We start from the raw sequence: 21,387 nt of genomic DNA on the forward strand, positions 1-21,387 counted from the left end.
GCTACAACTCCCTGGGCTACTTCCCCATGGCCTCCTCCAAACACCTTCCTTATTCTCACCACAGGACCTTCCTCCTGGTGTCTGATAACGCTTGTGCTCCTCAGTCCTCCAGCAGCACACCCTCTCACTCTCAGCTCCTTGCGCCCTTTGCTCCCAGCTCCTCACACTCTCACCACAAACTGAAGTGAGCTCCTTTTTAAAGCCCAGGTGCCCTGATTAGCCTGCCTTAGTTGATTCTAGAAGCTTCTTCTTAATTGGCTCCAGGTGTCCTAATTAGCCTGCCTGCCTTAACTGGTTCTAGCAGGTTCCTGATTACTCTAGTGCAGCCCCTGCTCTGGTCACTCAGGGAACAGAAAACTACTCATCCAGTGACCAGTATATTTGCCCTCTACCAGACTCCTGTACCCCACTGGTCTGGGTCTGTCACAATATACATATATATCTTATATAGGATGTGCTTTACCTCTACAGATTAGCTTCATTCTCTACTGGACTGCCAGAAAGCGTGATATAACCAACACAGTGTGCATGTTGGAATGCTAGGTTGAATAGCTGCAGAGACCTCACAAAGGGCCTGAACCAGGGCTGGTGGCAAATTTTTGAAAAGCTCAAAATTTAAATGGAAAATGAATGTTGTTACTTTTTGCCATTTTTCAATCAAATGGAGTCAGGCCTGATGCCAAAGAGAGAGAACAGAATTGAAGAGGCTTATTCTGAGGCAGCCAATAAATAGGAACATACGTAAAAAAATAATGGTTGCCTTTATATAGAAAGCTGGCTACCAGCTTGATTTTTTTTAATTTTGTTTTAATTTGCATGGTAGAGTAGGGAAGGGAGAAAGAAAAGTATAATGCAAATTCCAGCTGAAAGCTGCAATGCCTCTTTTAAGGATTCTGACCCCGCGAGGATTGGGTGGAGAGAGAGAGATCTTTACATGCAGTGGACAAGGAAGGGACTGTTCAGAACTGTGAAACCATGGAATTTACAGGTTTAATGCTTTTGGAAAGGCACCAATATCCCTAAAACCCAGGAAAACAAACTATAAATGGTAAGACATGAGTGGTTTAATGATAAGCAGCCGAGAAACCAATGACTAGAAAGTTGTAAAAACTAAAGAGCTTTAAAAATCTAGTTTTCTTTTCATTCTGTAACAAAACCCACACAGGTTTGTTTAAAAAATCATCAGCAGCTTGTAAACATAGGGCAGTGGTGGCGATGGTTTGAGAGCAATCAAACTGAAAGATAGAGGGACAAGCTAGGTTTCCTCTTTAAGTAGGGTACACAAGAGGCGAACAGCTAATGTTGAGCTCATGCCTGCAGCTGAGGAAACTCTGGGTCTCTAGACTAGGTCACTTGAATTTATTGTACTGATGTTACAGTTTTCAAACATAGTATCCCAAACTGGGTACAGAGTCCTGATCACATAACAGGCTGATGTGGGCATAAGTGGTGATCCTTGGAGCAACAGAGCGGCAGTTTAAGGTAAAGAGAACTCTAAAGTATTAATTTTCAAAGCCAAAACCAAGTGCATTCAGTACTATGACCTGCCTGAGATTTTGCAGAGTCACCTGGAGTTCTTTGGATTGCAACTTTGCTTTGAAAAGTTGTCTTCTCAAGAGCTCACCCAACATAACAATAACTCTGTTTCATCTATATGCTAACATCTCTTCTGGCTAAGCCAATGCCAGTACCTCATTTACTATTATAGTGCAGGTGAAGGGGACAGAAATACTTATAAGGGAGCTGTGCAGCCAAGGACATAGGGGCATGGGGGGAATAGGGGCAGGTAAGCCGCAAAGATAGCTGGGCTTTTCTGGGGGATGGCCTAGAAACTAGATGATCTGCAGGCTGCATTGCCCCCTTTCCCCTTGAGAAAGTACAACTCTACCCTGATATAACGCGACCCGATATATCACGAATTTGGATATAACACGGTAAAGCAGTGCTCCGGGAAGAGGGGGGCGAAGGGGGCTGCGCACTCTGGCGGATCAAAGCAAGTTCGATATAATGCAGTTTCACCTATAACGCAGTAAGATTTTTTTGGCTCCCGAGGACAGCGTTATATCGGGGTAGAGGTGTATAAACTCATTGCACTTTCTGTTCCAGAGTTTTCCCTCTTTTTTCCCTCCAAGAGGGTGGCATATAACACATCTCCTCTGAACAACCTCTCTGTTGACTTTCACACCAGTAAATGTAGATAAGCAAGAAGGAGATGGGATGCCATGAGAATCAATCATGACAGTTTGGCATACTATATATGAAGTAGCTGCCACAGGGGCATACAACTCTGCACTTCTGTTATTCATGACAAAAGAGGAAGCCAGGTATAGTATGCACAGTAATTAACCTCTGACTGGGATGCTCCTGGTTCTAACAGAACTGGTCACTGGAAGCCAAAGTTCTGTACACAAACCAAATGACACTATACAGTTACGGTTCGAGCTCTCCTAGACAGGGTACTGCAAAACTTCATGGAGGGGATGAGTTAGGCAAGAGAGAGAGAAAATACTTACTACGATAGGTTGTCGGAAGTACTCATCCACTGCTGCACTGCGGAGACTGGACAGATTGACCCCATAAAAACACTGCTGGTACCTAGAGACAGTAATGTATAGTAAAATATTTAGTGGAAGAAGTCTCTCGGGGCTCTCACACCCAGAGGACCCATGCACAATTATGTCTCCAAACAGAATGTGATGTGTGGCTGAACACTTAAACCCCTTCCTAAAATTTGTGGCAAGCTCAAATCATCTCCATCCCCACCTCACTCTTCACCCCCACACACCACATATGCACGTTCCGGGTTATTTCCTGGCATCAGTGAAATCGACTGCTGGTTAGACTATCTTGTGCATTCTTCCAGGTTGAGGAATCTGATGCCCTCAGGTGAACTGGTGAGAGGCCTCTCTGCATCAGGAAAGAGCTCCCATACTTCACCTCTTACTGGCACGGCACAGAATCCACAGACTGGGGGAGGGGGACCTAAGGTGGCTTTAAGCTACCTTTGTGCCCTCCCAATCCTGGGCTGTTCTAGGAACTGGAGAGGCTTCTGGAACAACTGAAAACTGCCCCGAGGGCCTATTCTAAGTTATGGCAGCCTCTCTAGGCTGCCTTGTTGGCTGCAGTGCTGCCCAAAAACCCTACAGCACTGCAGGGTGCAGCCCCATCCTGACACACCCCTGCAGCCCTCACCATGCCCCCTAAGCTTTCAAGGATGTCCTCTGAAGACATCTTATGGCTGTCTCCACAGTGCCTATGCTGAGGGGAATTGTACCCTAGCTGGATCGAAGGCTAGTAGGGCCCCTATATATGTCTCTGGCCCTTTTACCAGGCATAAAGGGGGAAATGGGTGAGAGGATCCCACCCTAAGTGAATAGGACTTTTTTTAAACAATAGAGACAAGTTACATGCTCAGCTAACCAAACTGTGCCAATCCCTCACTGACAGCAAATCCAGCCCCCCTGCAAAACTCCTTTGAAATTAAAAATACCTGCCGCCAATTACTACCCAGAGTCTGAGGTTTGACCCTCTTATCAATCCAATGGAGAGCTGAAAAAGGCTAGAGACACTCATTAAAGCTCAGGAAGATTCAGCAATTCTCTGGCAATATAAACAAAAAGATGTCTGCAACCGAGGCAAATTTCTAATGGTGAAATCATCATCCAGATGCAAAATCAAGGTCTCAAGTCTACTGCAGTCTCTGAAAACACCTTAGGAGAATGCTTAAAACCTCAAATTCCTGTTTTAATTTTAAAGACATCATACAAATATTTTAAATATTGTCTGCATTTTTTTCCAAAACACAATTTTTATGTTTAAAAACAGGTTAAGAATGCCCCTTTCAGATGTATTAACTTTGCTTTAAAATATTAACTTAATTATTTAATCTGCTACAGTGTGAACTGTGTCCTATGTCCCATTTCCAAGTGAAAGATGCTTAAAGGGAGTACTGTACTTCCCTTGTTAATGGTAAGCCTAGCAGAAGAGATCATCTAATACCACCAATCACAGGAGATCTTCTATCCCCTTTTCAGCATGATTACTGATGCACAACTAGAGAACCTCTTATCTATTGTGGCAGAAAGTTCAGTTAATCAATTGAAACCTCCCCCATTCATATGGAGGGAACATAAGAATTTCTGTGCATCTCAGTGGTTGGTATTAAACACTGGACCACGCTGCCTTAAAATTTAGTCTGTGCGGTATTATTCAATGGAATGTCCATTCAACGAAATGAATTATCTGGAGATACTAGAGAAGAAAGACTGTCTCTCATTTAAGATGGGGGCAGTCACAAAGTACACAAAAGGCAAAGAACAGACTGTTTTAACCACCTGGTGTATATTTATGCTTCGTACCGATCTTCAGAAGGCTTTTCACAACAGAAAGAGCGGTCCCCTCTTGTAAGATATATTGCAAACAATCACCCTTTCCAGCAATGTGCCATCCTTGATTTTGACACACACAACACAAGTTAATTTGCATCTGTCAAGCATCAGGGTAAACTAGCCTTGAAGTGTGAAATAACAAATCCTGCCAGGGCCTCGCTGGATCGTGGCCATTATTGGATTTGGATAGTAATAATTCTGTGTTTGCGTTAACTATTTCATCCTTCCTTCCCTCCATTAATAAACAAACTATGCATACTCCTAGTAACTAGTGATATGACATGCACCAGGATTCTGCGATCAGGTTTTTTTGGACCATTTCACAGACCTGATGTTTTCACAAGAGCCAACTCAAACTGCAGTTCCAGCCATTGCTTTTACTCTTTTGTTGCTTACAGCAAATGGGACAAAGAATGTGAAAGGTCTGCAGCAAAACCCCCTTCAGACACTATTAGCTATATAGGAAGGATTATTAAACATACAGGAGGCAGATTTTCTAAAAAACAAACCAGGGAGTTAAGTGAAAAGGGAGTTCTGAGGCATGGAATTTTCTGCTTATACAGGTGCTGGCTAGCATGAAACAGCACAAGCTGGCACAACTAAAAAAGAGCAGATAGACAGCCTAAATTTGCCTGGGACCCTGTGCCCAGGGACTGTGCTAGGTATATCAGTATATCTTAGTACAAAAAGAAGACTACGGGGAATAAGTGAAGCAGTGATAAAAACACCGCACTTTCACCTCTAGAGACCTGGGTTTCAACTTTTTGCTCAAGGTTCAAATGAAGTTAATTTGTTAGTCTTTCCACTTAAACACCTGGTCCTGCGAAGTGCTCAGACACTCCAGGAGTTGCTGGATACCTTGTGTGATCAATCCCCGCTGGACACCCATCCACACTGAAAGATCACTGCATGATTTAGGATATGAACTTAGGATATGAACACTTCTGTTCCAGAAACTCCCAGGGCTGGAAAAACTCCAATGTTGCAGGTGCATTGGATTATTCATGTAAAGTATGTAAGAGTTTATCCAGTGTTGTTAGCCCAACGTTTACATGGCAAATATGTTCAAAGTTTATTTACCAAAAAATAAGAAAAGGGGTAGTGAAATGAGCTGTTGAAACACTGGGGAAAGGATCCTGTTACAAAGACTGTAAGTTCCTTGGGGCAGAGACTCTTAGTTTATGTTTGTACAGCTTCCAACACAGTGAGGTTCTAATCCTGACCCGCTCACTACTGCAATACAAATAATAAACAAATAAATAAACGAACAAATAATAATGATCATGGTGGGGAAGTGAATTAAGTTCCCAGATCCAGTTATCTGTGAAGGACTTCCAGACCTGAACGATTAGGATCTTCCACTTCTATCATTCTCTTAGCAACCCTGTAGTGACTTGTTCTGAGTATTCACCTGAAAAATTGTATCAGTGTGCAATATTCTAGGACACAATGTATGTATTAGATCTAGATGTCATTTTGCAGGTGCTCTTAAATGCAAACTGGATATTTTTGTTAAGAAACTGGATGTAGATAATGTCAACAGAACATCAGCAGTTCAGAGCTTGTGGCATTAATTAATGGCAGGGACAAGTAGAATTTTTTTGCCATTAATACAGATACTATATACATACTGTATATGTAAAGATAGATACACACAGAATATTTGTGTGTACATTACACCATTTGTATTCTCCACTCGTAAGCTGTCAAATAGAAATCTTACATTCCCTAACGATAGAGATGAAACATCACAAGCAACCTTAAAGTGAAATGCTTGGATACTGCCAATAACATCTAGTTCTGTAGAGCCCTGTGAAAAAGCTGTTATGTTTCTGCTTCAGACTGCTAATTCAGCATCTATTTCCCTCACTAAGCGATAACAACCCCTATTAATCAACCCCTAGTTTCTACTATGGCTTCCCAAGGAAGCTGGGCACATGGAACAAAAAACAAAATATTGGGCCCCATTCCACCCAATTTGTAGTTTATTATAATCTTTTTTGTATTCTTGAGAACAACCAAAAAGAGCAGAAGCTAAAGATTAAGTGGGGAGAAATTGAAATGATAGATATGGTTTGAAAACATTTTTTTGATTAGATAAGTTTGAGTAATAAAGGTAACAGAGTTGATGTAATATACTTCAACTTCTGTAAAACATTTGACTTGGTACCACATGAAATTTTTGAATAAAAAGCTAGAATGACACAAAATTAACATGGCACACATTACATGGACTAAAAAAAATGGCTAATAAATAGGTCTCAACTGTAAATGGGGAATTCTTCATCAAGCAGGTATATTTCTAGTGGGGTTCCACAGGGATCAGTTCTCGGCCCTATCCTATTTAACATTTTTATCAATGACTTGGAAGAAAACATAAAATCATCACTGATAAAGTTTGCAGATGACACAAAAATTGGGGGAGTGATAAATACTGAAGAGGACAGGTCACTGCTACAAAGCGATCTGGAGCCCAAGCAAACAATATGCATTTTAATACAGCTAAATATAAACGTATACATCTAGGAACAAAAAATTTAGGCTATGCTTTCATGATAGGAGACTATCTTCAGAAGCAGTGACCCTGAAAAAGATTTGGGGGTTATGGTGGATAATCAGCTGAATGTAAGTTCCCAGAGCGACACCGTAGCCAAAAAAGCTAATGCAATCCATGAGTGCATAAAACGGGGAATCTCAAGTAGGAAAAGAGAGGTTAGTTTAACTGTGTATTTGGCAGTGGTATGACTGCTGTTGGAATACTATGTCCAATGCTGATGCCCACCATTCAAGAAGGATGTTGATAAACTGGAGAGGGGTCAGAGAAGAGCAATGAAAATGATTTAAAGAATTAGAAAACATGCCTTTTAGTGATAGACCGAAGAGCTCAATCTCTTTATCTTAGCAAAGAGATGGTTAAAGGTTGACTTGATCATAGTCTATAACTTCCTACATAAGCATAAAAGTTGCCATACCAGATCAGACAGCTGGTCCACCTAATCCACTATCCTGTCTGTGATGTTGGCCAGTACCACATGGTACATTATAAAAACATCTTATAGAATTTTAACTGAGACCAAGACAATATAAATAGGGAACAATAGTCTCTCCACAGACTTTTTGAACCATCCTATGGAGTTTCATAGAAGAACTATATGCCTATTATGGAATTCTACAGAATGGCCTGACAAACCTAAAGAAAGGATAAGGGCCACATTCTCAGGTGGTGTAAATCAGCAGGTGATGACTTCACTGCACCTGTTTAACAGTGCACCCCAGCATTAACAACAATTTAGGGCAAGAAGTGAAGACCATTGTTTCTAGCTGAAGTTGCAGGAGGAATTTAGGTAGACAGAATGTAATTACTGACTTAGAATTTGACCAGGATATGGCAGTCAATACCTTGTCTCTATGAAAAACGCCACTGGATCTTTGACATCTGTGTATGGTCAGGAGCCTGATTTGTTCAACGCCCCTCAAGCACCATCCTGGGGCATTGGCTTATTACTGGCACAGAGGTGCAACTACTAACTATGGATTCATAAACATCTTTTTCTGCAGCACTTGAGAGCTCAGTGGACGTGGTTTCCCATCCTAGCTCTGACCTAGCCAGACCCTGCTCCTCTTGCGAGATCTCATAGGCTCACAACAGCATAGCTGTGGACCAGGTTAAAGGAAGCGAGCATGGAAAATTAGAAGGATTTTCTGCCATGTGCTTTGCTTCACTTCATTCAGATTACAAGAATGAGTTTCATTTTAAAACCTTTACTGAGTCTCCAAGCAAAATTTTTTTTAAAAAAACATAACAATCATTACCAAAAATTGGCTCTGGAGTAGTGTTCCATGTAGAGCTGCTCATCGGAAAAAGGAGCCAAATGAATGTCACTAAATGTTGGAAACATCATTCCTAGTAAACAAAAGATAATATACAGTAGCAAAATTCAAATGTCTGGTTAGCCCTATGGAAACATGTACAGAAAATACCAGCAAGCAATAATTGCTTTGCACCTCCAACAGACGAACATCAAATCCCATTACAGGTAGTTTATTGAAATCCCAATAATATGTAGTTTATTGAAATGCAGTTATAGGTTAAAGCAATCAATATCAAAAATATCCACTTATGAAGTGGGTCAGGATATTTGAGAAGCCTGCCAGGATATTTGAGAAGCCTGCCAAGAATGATAAAGCATTATAAGTTTTATGTCCCTATATTAGACATTTAAATCATTTTCTCTCTCTTTGAATTAAGTAAAATGCTAGATGTTATTCTAAAATACCTTTTCACCATTTCCACAATTGGAGAAACAGGTTTATTTAAAGCTGACCATATACACAAATTTTCCACAGATATTATCACAGAAGATATGTCAACAGACTCAATCATAAATCAAACTGCAGAGTACCAACTAGGTAATCCTCAAGGGGTCTAGTATTAGCAGCTTGACATAATAATTACATGGGAACCTTGTATCCAGATATCTCAAAAACGCTTTACAAAGCATTAATAAAATAAAGCTCAAACATGTAAAGATAAGTATTATATCAATTTTACAGATGGTAAAACTGAGGCACATAGAAGTTTACATAGCTCACACAACAAGTTATTGACAGAGCTGGGAAAAGGATCCAGGTGTCCTGACTTACAGACCTATATTAATTAGGGACTGAATCCAATGGCCACTGAAGTCAGTGGGAATTCTTCTACTGATTTCAGTAGGCACTGGATTAGGCTGTGTGATAAGACTTCAAAAAATAATATTCAAGAAATATTTTGCACACTGTTGTTTGTGCATCAATGAGGAGAAGGGGCCATAGAGCAGTCATTTTTGGACTGAAACGTGTTTCTTCAAACATCTGTTTTAACTGGTGCAAAATGTGGTGCACAAATGAAAGAACAAACGGCTTTCTTTTTGCAAATACAACATGTAGCAAGAGACCACAGGAATTTCAAAAAGAATCACACACCCACTCAGTAAATAAGCATGCCTTTTAAGACCTGCTGCTTAGAGAATACTAATACTTCTGCAGAGTAAAACTTGGGATAGGGATTAAAGGTGTTTAAAATTGCTCATGAGACAATGCTGCTTCAGATTCTGCTACTACACACTTGCCACTTATACATCATTTTACATTTTCAATGTGCTCTATAAACAATAATTAATCCTGAAGAAACAAGGTGGGTGAGGTAATGTCTTTTATTGGACCAACTTCTGTTGGTGAAAGAGAAGCTTTCGAGCTGCACAGAGCTCTTCAAATCTGAGATCGATGCTGCTTGAAAGCTTGTCTCTTTCACCAATAAAAGATATTATCTCACCCATTTTGTCTCTTTAATACCCTGGGATCCACACAGCTACAACAACACAGCAAATAATAACTAATTCTAACTACCATTCTTGTATGAGGTAGATATAAATAAGTCTCATTTATATTATACAGATGGGGAAACAGATACAGATAAATTAAGGCCTACATCCTCAAGTGTCCATTAATTTTTGATTCCCTTAGTTTTTAAGTGAGCAACTTTAATTTCAAAGGGCCCAATTTTCAGAAGTGCTAAGCACCCACAACTCCGACTGAAGATAATAGCACTTTCAAGTCATCGACACTTCTGAAAAATCAGGCTCTACCGTAAATCTACATTGCAATGAAAGCCCAGGCTTGGACGCACGCTTAAGCCCAAACCCCGCTTCCAGCTGTACACAATTCTGTCTGACTCAGGGCTGGGCCCAGGTCTCAGGACCCTGCAGTGTGGAGGGTTTGACTTGTGTCCAAACTCCCTCTATTGCAGTATCGATGCAGATCAGGCCCAGGCCCCCCAGACTCTGGTCCTGTGAGTCTGAAAACTTCTATCTCACAATCCCATAGGATGGTCTTCTTAATCAACACAAAGGGAAAGGGAAGCCACCCCTTGGTTCAAGTACAGCTGCTCTGCATTTAACAGTTCCATTTTATTCTGTCTGCTGAGCTGCAACCATAGTGAATCTTCTCCGTCATTTGTAATGGCCACCGACATGAAGAAGTTCTTTGCCAATCATGTTGCTAGCTGGTCAGAGAAGCGCAGCCAGATTTTGGTTAATCTCCGGTGCGAGGCAAGCAAAGAGTGACTTTAGCAAGAGTTCCAGGGATGACGACACATACAGTACCAGGAAATATGAAAGAAGCTTGCAGCATTGGGGATTCACTGGACCAGTGCAGGCAGCGGATTAAGCAGCACAAGAACAACAGGAATTTGACATCATCCTGCCACTTTTTGAAGGAGTTTGACCTGGTGCTGGATACTGTGCTGAGCACTGAGCCACCAGTGCTTCACAACAACCTGGTCAGCCAGGACAGTGACCTTCTCATCCCTAAATCCACTCTAGGACTGGAGAGGAGCCAGCAAGTGCCAGATGAGGCTGCCAAAGTGACTCTTGTGCTCAAACTGGTCCCCAAGGAGGTTTTGGTGCCAGAGTAGTGGCAGCACATTCTGGGTCCCTACTCGGAGGAGCTTTTTGATGCCTCCCCACCGAGAAAGAGCCAACTGTGGAACTGACAGCAGAAACATAAGAGGCAGAAGGAATCCCTCAGCCTGGGAAGTTTCTGGCACCATGTTTGTTGTTATTAATATAGGGGGTTGGAAGGATTTCCAGTTTATGACCCAAATGAAAAATGTATTACAAACCACGGGCAGCAGCACGTATCTCCTAATGGCGGACTGCAGGGCAGTACATTGGCATCGCCCCTCCGCCTCCCAAACCACAAGGTGGAATTCAAAATGGAGACTGAGAAGTGCAAACAACAGCAAAACAAGCATTTACAATTAACAGAGATGTGCTGGGGTGTTAAAAATAAGAACTTTATATTGCCTTTCAGAATGCCATGCCATACAAATCACGCATTGCACAACGTTAAGAGCCACCAGTGCTTCAAAACAGCCTGGTCAGCCAGGACAGTGCGGGGAGCGATAACTCAGTGATTTGAGCATTGGCCTGCTAAACCCAGGGTTGTGAGCTCAATCCTTGAGGGGGCCACTTAGGGATCTGGGGCAAAAAATCAGTACTTGGTCCTGCTAGTGAAGGCAGGGGGCTGGACTCGATGACCTTTCGGGGTCCTGTCCAGTTCTATGCGATAGGTATATCTCCATATTTAAAAAAAAAAAAAAAAAACCTGTAAAAAAGAAAAGGTTGGTGGGGGCTGGAAGTGTGGCAGGTTGAATACAATCCACGGGTGATGAAATCTATGCCCGAAGTATGGTCAGGGTTTTTATGCAGTCCAGAAACGTGCTGGGGGAGGGGGTTGGCTGTTTAGTTCTGTGAGAGTTCCTGTGTGTTTGCAAGTAATCCCAGGGTGGATGTGTTCAGAGCAGCTTGCACCAGGAGTCGTGGGAGGCAGTAATTCGTTTGGATGCTAATGCAGTATCCTGTTAATTCACTCAAAAATTTTGATCTAGTCCTGGGCACTGACAGTCACAAACTTTTTCTGTAGTAGAAACTCTAGACAGGTAATCAAATTTCAATGAAGGGCATATTGTCCCCGCCCTCTTCTGCAAGTCGCCAGCCCACTTCACTCATAGATGTGCAGCTCCGTCCCCATAAGTGTGAAAATCTCTGTGGCATACTCCTCCATCCTATCCCAAGGACCAAGCAGGTCCGCAATTTTTAAACAAAACACAATTATAAATAGTAACTCACCATTGTTTGTGCAGTCTTTTCACTGTGATTAACGGAGCTGTGTCCACAGAGCTTCCGGGATACTTTTTCAAAGTATCATTTTTTGGCCTTGGAGATTCCACAAGGTGCTTTTGCCTACTGAACCTGTTGTGAAGCACTGAAACAATAATGCGCTGTTTGATGTCTGCTTTTTGGCCCTTCCACCTCTGCTGGTCCTTCCACCTCAGCAATATGGGCCCACTGCAGCAGGACCTTGGGATGTAGAACTGTAACAGACCAGTCCAAGCAGAAGTGTTTCCGTGATGAACTTATAATGGACATTCTGGACAGTGCCAACAAGCGGGTGCAGCACCAGAACAAGCAGAAAGGCCCAGACAGGCTCCCTAGTGAAAGGACAGAATTTCAGCGTACCAGGAGAGGCTTGCAGCGCAGTTTCTGTAGCAGGAACATGGGCTGAGGGTGGCCACAGAGCCCAGCAGAAAGCCCTGTTTGAGAGGCTGCTTATGCTTGTGGTTGCCAGAGTACAGGCTCCTGTTGCACGCACACCATGTCCTGGGTCCCCTCCACGGAACCATGTGCTATAGACCAGGAACACTTTGAACAATTGTATGGCTGGGTGGCCCATGCAATTCGGACTTAAAAGAAACTGAACAGAGCAAATCTACCACATGCAGTCCTCCCTACCCCCTGCAGGCTTCCACACCTGTGCAGATGCCCACCCCTATAAACGCTTCCACCCTCTGCAGCGGCACCAAACGTGTGCTAAATGTCGAAGGAAGGGAAAGGAGAACAGGGTGCTGGGGGACACATAACAGCGGAGGGTTTATTTGTTAGCAATGTTTTACAGTTTAATGTGTGGTTTATGCACTGTGTTTTATTAATGGTTTTGGTTTATTACTGGTGTTTTGGTGGGCAAATGACAGCTGGCCTGCTGGCACTTTTTTCTTCTCATTCATGTTAAAAAATAAAGGCTTTTCTTTTATTAGGACATTTCATTACCATTACTGCATCACATCATATAAGCTGTATTTCACATAATAAAGATAAAACATAAAATAAAGGACAATTGGTAAGTTGTATCCAAATGCTATTTCTCAATACATTTATCTACATCAAGCCATACTGTGTATCTACAGTTCTTGCCACATACCCACTGCCCCATTTCATAAGCAGTTATGTCATTCACAAGTACAATCCATGGCAATCAATCCCTGCCCCCACAGTCCCATTTCGTTACATGATGTGGCTGTAACTCTTTTACTGTAACCATTGTACAAGCACATTAATAAAAACACACTACTCTCCCATGCAAATCCATAATGTGTGAGCATAGAGCATCCCTGATTTGTGTTCCCTGGGCACATCCTGCCCCAGATGGGATAGGTGCGCTTTCCGATCCACTACTGTCATAGCTCCATTCAGAGGCAAATGGCTTACCTTTGGCTTCAAAAAGACTGTGAAAAGCACTGCAAGCCACAGTGATGCAGACAGCACTGATGACACTGGAATCCAAAAAAGGTCTGCAAACAGAACCGGCAGGATTTCATTTGCCAAACACACATTCAGTCACCATTCTGCAGCTGCTCAGAGCATAAATAAACCTTCTTTTGCCAGGACCTCTGAGACCAAGACATGGTTTCATAAGCCAATGCAAAAGGGGATGCACAGAGTCCCCCAGAATAGCAGTGGGGATAGTAACTCTATTTATGACAATGCCGTTTGGTAGCAAGAGTGTCCCATTCTATGCATGAATGTAGACTCCCAGTTGTCAGAAAAACCTAGCGTGATGAATTTTTCCAGTGCAGCCCATGTCAGTGTTCATATGTTGGCCTCTGTGGTCCACAGAGGCCTGCATGACAATGGAGTAGTACACTTTGTGGTTTACATACTCATGTGCTTCTTGAGGAGAGCAAACTGTCGGCACAAGTCCCATCAATGGCCTCAGTCCAGTCTGGAAATCCCATTCTGGAAAGCCAGCAATTACTTAAGGAATATTGTTTATGCCCACCACTTTTGGGTAAATCACATGCCTGATTGCCCCATGCTGCTACAGGTCTCTTGCTCACCAATTTGGCATTGGAAAGTCAACTGTGGGTAAGATGGTGGCAGAAGTTTCTGAGGCAATCAGCTTCCAAACGGCTATAACAACCTGCTTCATGTGGACACCCTCATTTGTGTTTCCTGACACTGAAGGGCTGGGGCAAGCTGCTCACAAAGATCCGGAAATGTAGCTTTCTTCATGCGAAAATTTTGGGCACATCGCTGCACCCCCGAGGTCTTCACCACAATGTGGTCCCACTGATCTGTGCCTGTGGCCCTGCTCCAGAAGTACCTGTCTACATAGGGGGTATCAGCACCTATACTGAGAGTTGCAAACAGCATCGGCCAGTTCAAGTCTTCCATGTTTCCATGTGCGTATCATCCTCCTCCTGTCAGGTGCCTTCTGTAGGTCAGAAAACGATGTCGGAATGTCTACCAGCATCTCATGGATGCTCTGTCTGTTTGCTGAAACTTGAGTGAAAGCACAAGCAAGAGGAGCACTTCAAATGTGACTCCTCCATGTTGCTGGCTCCAGTTGCCGGGAGTGTGCAAACCCAAAAGATAGCACAGCAGGTTATGTTGGGAACTTGGCAGGCTGCAACAACTTCCTGTAATGTGTAGGGTGGATAGTCAATTTTTCCCACACCGTACCGTCAACTGAGGGCTAGAGTGGCCACAGCTGAAGAGGGTGCTAGGAACCCTAGGACATGGTGGTCTGACTTGAGTTTGCATAATGCAGTGTGGACACTGGAGCCCCAGGTTTGGAGCCTGGGTCCAGAAACTGTAAACCCAGGGTCACCAATGAGTGTGGACCCTCAAGCCTTGGGCTTGCAAGTCTAAGGTCTGTGGTCTCAAGTCCACTAATCCTGAGCTTACATTGCAGTCTAGATATACCCTAAGAGTTTGTAGATGGGTACCCAAAATCAGAGGCACTAAAATTAATGGACACTTTTGAAAACACCAGCCTAAAGTGACTTTTGTAAGGCCACAGACCAAGTCAGTGGCAGAACCAGGATTAACTCTCAGTAGTTCCCAGTTCCTAGTCCTGTGCTCAGCCTATTAGCCCATGTTCCCCTAAGTAGTTTAATATGCTAAAAACAAAAGTCTTCAACTTCCACACCCTGTTTTTCACACTGGTGTCATATGAGAAAGTCTCTCTATTTTTAACAAAACCTGTTTGTGATCTTTTAGTTTGTTTTCAGGAATTCACCTAGTGAAATATAACTTATGGCAACTGCAGGTTCAGACTTGCCTACAAGGAAATTTCTCAGGAGGCCCCTGGATTTAGAAGCCTCCTTCAAAACTTCTCCAATCAGTAACAGATTGAAACACAGATCCTATTGAACTGACCTGTGGATCTCAGTTGTCTCTGGCTGGATTGGACACATCACTGGAAAAGAGTGGGGTACCAAGAGGCCTTGGAATTAGGAATTTGGGTGGGGTCTGACTAGAGCTGGTGAAAACATTTCAAATTTCATATTTTTTTCAAAGAAAAAAGAACACATTTTTCATGACGTTTCCCATTCTTTGCCCAACTATAGGTCTTTATCTTCCTTCTGTTGCCTTGCATTTTAGTTTAGCCTGCCATCATGTTTTGCATTATAAACTCTGAACTGAGAGGCAACCCATAATGCATACGGTGGCACATTAAATTCAGTGACACAAGAGGCAGCCACGGGCAACAAATCCAGCACATACAGTTTAAGTGCTCAAATAGCTGGGCTCACCAGCAAAGCACAATATGAAATAGTGACAGTGGTGCTTTCAACATGCTCAAACGAAGGGAGAAAACTCAACTCTCATTCCCATAGAGCCTACAGGAGGTGGTGAAACACAACACCAACCAGTGCTGTCCAGAGCCACCATTTGGAGGTCCTTCTTGTCTCCTTTCTCTGAAAACTCCCATTTTCCCCAATCCATCACTGGGCAACGGTGCTGGCATACTCACCATTTGATTTCAACCATTTTTTGGAATGGAGGTAACTTTCCAGCATCCTCTCATTGAACAGCATGTAACCCATTGGTTCAGAAATAACCACATCGACGTTCTCCGGTAAAGAGATTTCCTCAATTTTACCTGATAAAACCATGATCTTATCAGAGAGGTTGTTACTTCTCACTAGTATCTGGAAAGAGAAAGGAAAAAACCCCCAATCATGTTGGCTTCTTTGATTATGCACAGTTCTACCGAAGGTCTCTGGGTAACGTGAAACCTTCTGGATTGTTCAGTATCTAGTAACTTCATCAGCCTTTGAAAAGCCTGCACTGTAATTAAACTTTAAAAAATGGTACAGACTCATTCTTTACTACAAGCAGAGTTTCTAAATACCCTGATGAGAGCAAACTCATAGAAGTGTGCAGAATCAGCAAGTAGCAGTACAAGTTACAGCATCTTTTAAGAAATAATTAGAATCAATATCTAGAAGAAAAGAATACAACATATGCACACACAGAGAAATAGGGAAGTTAATATTCACTACAGAAGAACACACAGTAGGGATCTTTAAGATTCTTCACAGAGATCTAGAAAAGGCTATTCCTAACTGATCTACACAATCATAAAGTCATGAATGTTCTCAGGGGATAAATGTTCTCAGAGGTTGAGAAAAGTCTGAGGCATGATGTTTCTAAACAAAAACAAAACAAGGAATAACCTTTTATAGAGCATGCACAATCCCTAGGTACCATGTGCAGAATCCTATGCAGGCTGAGAACCTCAGGGCAAACTTTTCTTAACTTTTTGATCTACATTTCTTTCATCTGAACAAGGGAAATGGACTCAGAATTTTAGGTAGTGTGTGGCAATATGTTTGGGGAAGGAATAATCTCTCTAAAGTCACTCTGATTAGAAATGTATGTCATATTTACCTGTAATGTACCTTGGCACTCAGAGAACAAGTCTCTTTGTAGCGCCAAAATATGTTTAGAATTTGCCTTTAGGATACAAATACATACTGTGTAACATGTGTTACATACTGATAACATTATCTCATGTGAACCAGTCTGAATGGGGAAAGGTTGTGCCAGGGGATGCTGTACCATGCTCTGTGAGGGCACCTTCTGCAACAGCACAGTGGGAGGAGATTCAAATAAGACAAGGACACGCCAGGAGAAGCAACCTTACAAATCCATTGGCCAAATATAATTACTGACAGCACAGTGGGGCTGCAGCTGCCAGCAAAGCCTTGAGACTGCACCAGAGGTGGCATAGAGGCTGTGTATCCTGTCCCTGGATTGAAAGACACCTTCACCCCAATCCTTGAAAGCCCATTTCCTGCTTTATGTATGGGACCATGATTTGAGTCTATGCATTCTGCATTATATTGTAGAGCACAGAAAAAAGGAGGGAGTTGGGGGAAAGAAATTTTCTACATCAGGGATGGGCAACCTTTGGCACACGGCTCGCCAGGGTAAGCCGGTTTGTTTACCTGCCGCGTCTGCAGGTTCGGCTGATCGCGGCTCCCACTGGCCACGATTCACCATCCCAGGCCAATGGGGGCTGCGGGAAGTGGCGCAGGCCAAGGGATGTCTGTTAGTACCCCAGGTAGTGCCCAGGTGGAGTGGAGAAGGAGAAAGCCACCTGAGTGATACACTGATGGATGAGGACTGGATGCAAGAGCCAGAGAGTGGGGGCAGCACTAAGGGAGGGGAACAGGAACAGAGTGGGACTGGGGGAACAGGAGCAAAACAGTTTATAACCACTAGAGAACACTCTCTTCAAGAACCTGCAATTGAACCCAGGAGTTCTAAGTCTCAACCCGGTGCTTTTGCCAGCATAAGCTGCATCTCCAATAGGAGGGTTCACTGATGTAGCTATACCTGTACAGATATACACTTCTACCTCGATATAACGCTGTCCTCGGGAGCCAAAAATTTTACCGTGTTATAGGTGAAACCGCATTATATCGAACTTGCTTTGATCTGCCAGAGTGCACAGCCCCGCCCCCCCGCTTTACCGTGTTATATCCAAATTTGTGTTATATCGGGGTAGAGGTGTACTGAGAAACCTTTTCTAGTGTAGTGTAGGCTTCAGCTAATACACTGGCAAATTGTCTCATCCCTTTCTAGCAGCTGGTCCACATACAAGATAATAGACTACTACTGCTACCCAATTACACAATCAGCTCAAGTATTAGAGATCTGTTCTGTGGATTTCAAGATTTGAACCCTGCTGAGCCTAGTTAAGGGTCAATATGATTCCATGTGACAATTTCAGGGGTGTGTATATGTTTATTTGGTTTTTTTAAAATTAGGAAATTGCATTAAAAACGATATTAAAAGATTATGATTGCAAAGTCAAGCACTCAAAAATTAGGAAATGCCACGATTTCCACAAATGTGCAATCTTTAGTTCAGCCCCTCTTGGGTATATGCATTAGGACATAACACGTTATCATGTAATGAGGATTGCAGGAAGAAAAAGGATGATTTAATGTGGATAAATGTAAAGTAATGCGCATTGGAAAAAATAACCCCAACTATACGTACAATATGAGGGGGGCTAATTTAGCTACAACTAATTAGGAAAGAGATCTTGGAGTCATTGTGGATAGTTCTCTGAAGACGTCCACGGAGTGTGCATCAGCAGTCAAAAAAGCAAACAGGATGTTAGGAATCATTCAAAAAGGGATAGAGAATAAGACGGAGAATATCTTATTGCCCTTATATAAATCCATGGTACGTCCACATCTTGAATACTGCATACAGATGTGGTCTCCTCATCTCAAAAAAGATATACTGGCATTAGAGAAGGTTCAGAGAAGGGCAACTAAAATGATTAGGGGTTTGGAATGAGTCCCATATGAGGAGAGATTAAAGAGGCTGGGACTTTTCAGCTTGGAAAAGAGGAGACTAAGGGGGGATATGATAGAGGTATATACAATCATGAGTGGTGTGGAGAAAGTGAATAAGGAAAAGTTATTTACTTGTTCCCATAATATAAGAACTAGGGGCCACCAAATGAAATTAATGGGCACCAGGTTTAAAATAAATAAAAGGAAGTTCTTCTCACAGCGCACGGTTAACCTGTGTAGCTCCTTGCCTGAGGAGGTTGTGAAGGCTAGGACTATAATAGGGCTTAAAAGAGAACTAGATAAATTGATGGAGGTTAAGTCCACTAATGGCTATTGGCCAGGATGGGTAAGGAATGGTGTCCCTAGCCTCTGTTTGTCAGAGGATGGAGATGGATGGCAGGAGAGAGATCACTTGATCATTACCTGTTAGGTTCACTCCCTCTGGGGCACCTGGCATTGGCCACTGGCAGCAGACAAGATACTGGGCTGGATGGATCTTTGGTCTGACCCAATATGGCCATTCTTATGTTCTCATGGTTAAGGCAGCTGAAGGCTGCCCTGGAGAACTGTATCCTAACCCTGCCGCTGCCACAGAGTTCCTATGTGATGCTGGGCAATTTACATGCACCAAACTTCACAGGTGGTCACTAATTGTGTGTTCCATATTTTCTTGGTGCCTGAGACACTTGAGGCCAGATTTATAGAGAGTTCATGACTGCAACTGACCTCAACAGGAACTGTGCTCTATAATGGGGAGCTTACATTGGCCAGAGACAAATTTGAGCGTAGACACATGCACAATGAGGTCAACATAAGAGGACACAACATAATTTTGTAGCGTAAACCAAGCCTAATTTGGTGATTATATTTTGGCCTCACTTGGCCCGGGTTTCTACTGGAAGAGGAGCTATGAATATTTCATATGCATTCATATGTAGGCTTACTTTTATGAATCTGTTGTAAGTTTCATCTCTCTCATCTATAGATATTTTATCTAGGGGAAAAGGGGAACACAATTTGGGATGTAAAATCCTTAACTCCAAAGTGTTTAATGCAGTTTGATTGGTGAGTCTGCCTTTTCATCTCATGACATGAGTCACTGACCAGAGTTACAACTAGTGTTAAATTCCAGGTGCAAAAATATAATTTGAGGTTAAAAAATGGAACTACGTCACAACTCTAACGTTCAAAATGGTAAGTTCTTTATGACTTTACAATTAAAGTTTTATTGTCATAGCAAGTCAGTTCCATCCTATGTCAGTAGCAACCAAAAGTTACTAGCATCTGATAGCTGTTCTGTGGCCTAGATGAAATAACTCCAGTGGTCTCAGTTCAGTTTCTGCCAGCCAGGTGTTTTTCCCTATAAAAACTGGCACCTAAATTGGCACAAACTGATTCCCTTGTTGATACAGGCAGACTGAGGTTTGAATAGGTGTAGAAGTGCCATGATCCCCCAGATCAATCGAGACATTGGCAGGGCAGTGTGAGGAAGCTGTCCCTGCTATTGCCTGTGAAGTACCTCTTAGATGGCAGTCCTTTGGTTATCCACATATCTCTTGGGCTGTGTGATGGGGCAAGGCCAGATGGCTACAGTAAAGTAGTGAGGAACAGGTATGTTAGCCCCAGGCTAAACAAATCCCTGGTACCATGGTAACCAAATGGCAGTTGCTCCAGGTTAATCAAGACACCTGTGGCCAATTAAGATCCTTCTAGAAGGCAGTAAAGATAGCTAGATTGATTGGGACACCTGAAGCCAATCAAGGACTGGCTGGAACTAGTTAAAAGCCTCCCAGTTAGTCAGTGCGGAGTGGGTGTCAAGAGCTATAGGAGGGAGGTGTGCTGTTGGAGGAACGAAGTAGTATGAATCCATATCAGGTGCAAGGAAGGAGACCCTGAGGTAACTGTGAAGAAGATATTGAGTGGGGGCTGCTGTGGGGAAGTAGCCCAGGGAATTCTACATGTCCTATTTCCAAAAAGTCAGCTTCCATAGCTGTTAATTTTAGGGTCCCTGGACTGGAATCCGGAGTAGAGGGCGGGCCCGGGCTACCACCTCCCCTCCCTGATTAATCACTGATACTGGGAGACAACAGAGACTGTGTGAGGGAGGGTTGTTTCTCCTCACCTCCCTTGCTGGCTTATGATGAAAACGGCTCAGACTGTGACCCTTGCCTCTAGAGAGAGAAGGGCTATGTGGAGGGTCACAATGAGCCTCTGAGGTTAGCAAAATCCGTCAGGAAACGCAGGACCCACGGAGTCAAGGACAGAACTTTGTCACAGGCTGTTATAAAAATATTAGAACAGCCATACGGGGTCAGACAAATGGTCCATCTAGCCCAGTATCCTTGTCTTCTGACAGTGGTCAGTGCCAGATGCTTCAGAAGGAGTCAACAGAACAGGGCATTTTATCGAGTGATCCATCCTCTGTCATCCAGTCCCAGCATCTAGCAGCCAAATGTTTAGTGCCCCCTCCATGCCCGTGGAACGCTTGACCCTGCTGAGGAGAAAGAATAGGACTCA

General features: G+C 43.0%; 1 pseudogene; it reads right to left on the reverse strand.

Annotated features, from left to right (window-relative positions):
* Window positions 1–21,387, reverse strand: part of LOC128839540 (histone-arginine methyltransferase CARM1-like) — a 117,459-nt pseudogene that overhangs the window by 11,033 nt on the left and 85,039 nt on the right.

The sequence above is a fragment of the Malaclemys terrapin genome, chromosome 6, assembly GCF_027887155.1.
Source record: "Malaclemys terrapin pileata isolate rMalTer1 chromosome 6, rMalTer1.hap1, whole genome shotgun sequence".
Classification (NCBI taxonomy): domain Eukaryota; kingdom Metazoa; phylum Chordata; order Testudines; family Emydidae; genus Malaclemys; species Malaclemys terrapin.